This window comes from Triticum aestivum, chromosome 4B, assembly GCF_018294505.1.
Source record: "Triticum aestivum cultivar Chinese Spring chromosome 4B, IWGSC CS RefSeq v2.1, whole genome shotgun sequence".
Taxonomy (NCBI): Eukaryota; Viridiplantae; Streptophyta; class Magnoliopsida; order Poales; family Poaceae; genus Triticum; species Triticum aestivum.
Window position 1 is genome coordinate 196,188,838 of NC_057804.1, and position 5,793 is coordinate 196,194,630.

A 5,793-nucleotide genomic window follows, 5' to 3' on the forward strand; every position below is an offset into this window, starting at 1 on the left:
TGATCCGGATGACTCTAAGTCACAAACCGGATACGTATTTATATTGAACGGTGGAGCTGTAAGTTGGTGCAGTTCTAAGCAAAGCGTCGTGGCGGGATCTACGTGTAAAGCGGAGTACATAGCTGTTTTGGAAGCAGCAAATGAAGGAGTCTGGATGAAGGAGTTCATATCCGATCTAGGTGTCACTAGTCATCAACCCATGCATCCGCGCGGGCTAGTTTAAACTCGAGTAACATATGAACTATAAAACTATTGCAATTTATCCTCACTGGTAAATATAATTTTTAATATATGGTTTTTCATGGTTGGCCACTTACCTCTAGAAAAATGACCCTAATAAGTGCCACATGTGTGGCACGAACACATGCCAACTCTGAATTTTTTTACGGCAAGTTTAGTGATGCGAGGAAGCATGGCAACTTCTTTTTGGATGACAAGTTTAATTTGTTTTGGGGTTTGTTTTTTCTTTTCAGATGGCAATTTTAGTTGTAAAAAGACGTCAGGGCCGGAGTGCTTCGTGCCACATGTGTGGTACTTATCATTTGGGTAGAAAAAAAAGGAATTACATCTTTTAATTTGAAACTTCATATTGTACACTTTAAATATATATAGTTTGGAACTATGTCGCAACCCGTGAATTACTGGTAAGAAGTTTGGTTAGTCTTTAATTTTGTATTGCTTTCTTAGGTTCTTATTTGGTATTTGTTGTTGCATAGCTACACCAACTGTTGTAACCTTCATTGAAGATGTATTATATTTGGAATCAGGTTAATTTCAAGAATAGAGTTGTTTCAGTTTTGCACACGTGGTCTTTTAGTTTCACACACGTGGTCTTGCATAACGTAGAAGATCCTCTTTTTCTTTTGCATTGTACACGTACACTGACAGGTTTAAGTAAAAAATCTATGGTACACACATTCACATGGAGATCTAACATGGATAGTTCAAATTCGAAAATGAGAAGAAGAGATGAAATTATGTCGTATCATAGTTAATTCAGCTTTAATTTGCAAAACAGAGCATGTGGTCTCAAGTTGCATTAGATGGCATTTAAAACATGACAACATGTTTGATCACAACAACATAAGTACATCATGCTGATTAACTTCATGTTGTTATAGTAAGGACTTAGAAGTATGATCGTCAAACACATGATTGTCTACATGCACATTTCCCTTCTATTGTTGTACATCTAAAAGAAAATGTTGTAGAGCCGTCCATTGTAGTAGCATGTGAGTTATTGATGCATGTCCAGTCGCTGCTCCTGTGAAAATGATACCACCCACGTCCATACCCAAATGAAAAAGTAGTTTATAATCTGAAAAATAGAACCAAATGACGATAAGGAAAGACTAGCCTAATTTGGAAAAGATATACATTCAGGTCCCTTTTCAGGTCTAACTAATAAGGTAGCAATGCATGGACTACAACATGGTTTCATAGCTTTTCTGAAAGAGAGACAACACTACAACAGTTAAAAAATATATTGGCACAAAGGCTGAAGCTTTAGATCTACATAAATGATATGAGCAGGCGTCTTATAGATAGAAGAGACAAATATAATGGTTCTGGGTTGACCTGTCGAGGTATACTACAGGTTGAAAGTTCGTGCTCATGAAAATAAAAGCTTGATAAATTTAAAAATATTGCAACAAAAATCCAATTGAAAAATTCTAGTAGGTTAAACTTGAATATAATATGTAGGTTTTGTAGGTACTAATATGGATCTAGAAAATACAATACATTTAGGATGTGATCCTGCCGGTGATGTTGTGGGCTGAGCAACCCACTTCTCTGTTCTGCTCTTGTGATTGCGCACCAAGCAGGTTCGTGTCGGCGGCTCTGTGCATTGCCGAATTTTGTTGTTTCACTCGTATCAATGAAATGATACGTAATCTTTGTATATTCGCGAAAATACAATGAAAAGACCCAGGCTGCGCATTAAGGAGCATATATCTTCCAGGTTCAGGACAGAAACAATGTGGAGTCAACTGAAAATAGTGAAAAGCAGTCTCCTAGTAGATGCGGAAACACCATTATAGACTTTTATTGTCAGTTGGACCTTTCTTGCCAATTCGGAAATAAAAAATCTACCCTCGGACAATCACCAAGGGAAAGCACACCTTAGTCGCTACCCTTATGATTGTATTTGTGGTACTGTTGTTCAATGCGGGATATGGAGAAAAACAATGTAATATCAAACTTTTGTCATGGAAAAGGATGACAACAAACTAACTGCAGACACTGTTACGGAATCATCATAATGTGCAATATAAAAAGCATGTTAAATGGTTGAAGGTGATAACCTTCATAAAGCAAACTTGCATAAGTAGCTGCATATTTCCTATGACATGTGTTGGAGAAGTGCAGAATATAAGAGTAGTCTTTCACAGTACAGTAATTTTATCAAGTTTGTTATTTCTTTTCTGCATATAAAATTAATGGTGCAAAACTCTTGCTTGGATTTTCACAGAAACGGTAGCTGAAGAAACATACTGAAGAAATCACTGTCATGATAACTACAGTAAGAAATATCTTTCCAGATCCCGTTGATGCATGGTCTGTCATCAATTCAATATCATAAATTCTGTTTGTAATTGGTACTACACTTTTCAAGTTGTTTACGACATTCCTCGATTACTCAAGTCAAATGGTTTTATTTAAGTAATTGTAAGGAAATATTAAAGAAATTGCCAGCAATTGTGATAGCCATTGATGAAGAACGTTTTCCCCTAGGTGAACAATAGCATTCATTGATGATGAGGTACCATCAAGATGTCTCGTCTACTAACTTAGCATCTAGATTACAACACATAAAGCATCTAATTACTATGAAATACAGTCAAAATATTTATCAGTAGATATTCAGGAAATTTCCTGATGCAATGTATGTAGACTTATGTTGCTTACTTGGACACATGGAAAGAATTATTAGTTTTCTTGAATTCCATTTGTGAGAGAAGGAATTTGTTAGAAAACTCGATTTGGTAAAATGACACTAACTTTCGCTCAATTTGTAGGCTCGTACCACAGAGATTATCACTCTGAATTAGACTGAAGAAACATTTTGATAGACCATTTTGATATGTACCAGTAGTATATTTGATAGACCAATATACCTTGATTAATCCGATGATATCGTTATGCACCCATCTTCTGAATTAGTACTATTAAATTTAAGGATCAATGTCAAAGAACCAATATTTACTCGTACCTGCGAAAAATTCACGATAGAGAAAATAAATATAAGAGTAATCCAAATTAGTCAAGCCATTAACAAAGAATAAATCTCTGCAATTAGAGTATTTCCTAAAAGAAAGTAATTTATAGGTTTCATATGAAGGGATGTACATGCACCAGATATTTGCGAAATTAGTAAGCACTATCAGGTTTGAGGTATGGATGACTGAAGAAAAAGCAAAACCTCTGGATGGAGTAAGCCACGGAATCGGTCATTTACAGTAAGTTCTCTATGGAGTTGGAATTGCACTAACCATATCTGCGGCCTGCACTATAAATTATTGTAGGGACTGAAGACAATCATAAACTTAGTTGAGGAAATGTGTTAATATCAATGCGTATTATGCCACCATAAATCTGAATTACATGGAGATCAATCATTTGAAAACCAAGGATCTTGCATCACAGACCGTTGTCTGGGCTACACCAACAGTATGGATAAGCGATACATCATACTTTCTCCAATTAATAACACGGAAATAGTGGTGAGCAAAATAAACAACAAATAACCAACCGACGAAGGCTGATAATTTGCAAAGCATGACCTGTAGGTTACTGAACGGCTAGAGGTAGGTGGTGAAGTGGCCAAGCAGTGGTGGTGGTGTTCACTGTGATAAAAATCACACTATCAAATAACATGAGAAGCGAATTTAGTCTGAGTTATGTGAGCAGTGATGTCATTTCTTTCCCAACTTTTATGACAGTTTACTATCACGGTTGCAACCACATAATGAAATTCCATTGTATCATTTTGAAAAATAGTAGAGAAAATTAGATGAAGAAAAATGGCAGCAACAGTACCTGAATTCAACAGACTTCAGCCCTTGCATGCCAAAAGAAAAATTGCAGCAACAGTATGTTTCCTGCTAGGGCACTACTTAATAGCATGATAAAATCTCAGTAATACGAAATTATTATAAACAGATCTAGGACATGTATGTTCGCACGCAGGCTATATGCGATCAATTATTTTGCATCTTCTTGTAGAAATTTATTACTATGCACAATTTGCAAATAAAATAAACTATAGGATTGTACATAGGCAACATACATCTACCTGTACCTTGAAGCTTCCCTAAACTTTTCAGGCTTGTCCACCTCAATCAATATAACTGTAGCATGGGGTTCATTCTGGTGGGCATCTTGCGTCGAGGGCATGTGGAATGCCTAGTATCGTCCATGGTGGTGGCCAACTAAATTAATTCAAACTACCATCGGTATGGCTCTCCCATCAAACAATATTCATCACGGGATATATTCATGTAAGATCAAAAATAGATGCATGATTGCAGCGTACTTAGGACATGGAAGCTAAGGAGATTCAAAGGTTACAAAGAAAGATATTAGGGAGAGCCAGAGAGGAAGGATTGATTTCAGATTTCCAATCACTTGGATATCATAACGTACCTTTGGGGCAGAGGCGATTCAATGGTTGGAGAGGAAGGGCATCAAGAAGATACTGCTTGGATCTTTATTAGAAGGAATCCCGATGTGGAAACTGGAGAGGAGGAGGAGCGGCGCTAGGGATCCCTCCACGGCATGTCGCTGCCTCGCTGGGGCAAGATCGATGGAGGGGTGGAATCTGCTAGGGCCGAGGGAGATGTCTTTTTTTAGGGAGATGTCCTCTTGGGCAGTCGTGGAAGAATTGGCTGAAGGCGCCTCCAAGTGGGGCAACAGATGGGGACTTCTATTGTATTTCATCTGACGGCTGTAAATAGTTACTTGCGAGATCGAAGGGGTAATTTTCTTAGTTATTGAGGATTAACATGGAGCCTCAATTAGTGCTTCCAATTAGTAAATATAAAGATACCTAGTGCATCGGGTCCAATGAAAATCTTTTGTGACAATACTAGTGCAATTGCCTTGGTAAAGGAATCCAGATTTCACAAGAGAACCAAGCACATCAAGAGACGCTTCAATTCCATCCGCGATCAAGTCAAGGAGGGAGACCTAGAGATTTGCAAGATACATACGGATCTGAATGTTGCAGACCCGTTGACTAAGCCTCTCCCAGGAGCAAAACATGATCAACACCAAGACTCCATGGGTGTTAGAATTATTACTGTGTAATCTAGACTATTGACTCTAGTGCAAGTGGGAGACTGAAGGAAATATGCCCTGGAGGCAATAATAAAGTTGTTATTTATATTTCCTTATATCATGATAAATGTTTATTATTCATGCTAGAATTGTATTAACCGGAAACTTAGTACATGTGTGAATACATAGACAAACAGAGTATCACTTGTATGCCTCTACTTGACTAGCTTGTTAATCAAAGATGGTTAAGTTTCCTAGCCATATACATGAGTTTTCATTTGATGAAAGAGATCACATCATTAGAGAATGATGTGATTGACTTGACCCATCCATTAGCTTAGCACGATGATAGTTTAGTTTGTTGCTATTGCTTTCTTCATGACTTATACATGTTTCTATGACTATGAGATTATGCAACTCCCGAATACCGGAGGAACACTTTGTGTGCTATCAAACTTCACAACGTAACTGGGTGATTATAAATATGCTCTACAGGGGTCTCCGATGGTGTTT

At 37.4% G+C, this 5,793-nt stretch overlaps 1 long non-coding RNA gene across 3 annotated transcripts; it reads right to left on the reverse strand.

Moving 5' to 3' along the window:
* Positions 1 to 1,001: 1,001 nt before the first annotated feature.
* LOC123091790 (uncharacterized) lies at positions 1,002 to 4,909 on the reverse strand. 3 transcript variants are annotated; one of them, XR_006443497.1, is made up of 3 exons: positions 4,648 to 4,903; positions 3,120 to 3,214; positions 1,002 to 1,318 (listed from the first exon to the last, which is right to left on the reverse strand). It is a non-coding gene; the product is annotated as an uncharacterized lncRNA (long non-coding RNA). The 3 variants fall into 3 exon arrangements; XR_006443498.1 differs by lacking the exon at positions 1,002 to 1,318 and adding an exon at positions 1,467 to 2,157 and having other exon boundaries at positions 3,120 to 4,114; positions 4,648 to 4,909; XR_006443499.1 differs by lacking the exon at positions 1,002 to 1,318 and adding an exon at positions 1,467 to 2,157 and having other exon boundaries at positions 4,648 to 4,907.
* Between the last annotated feature and the right edge of the window lie 884 nt (positions 4,910 to 5,793).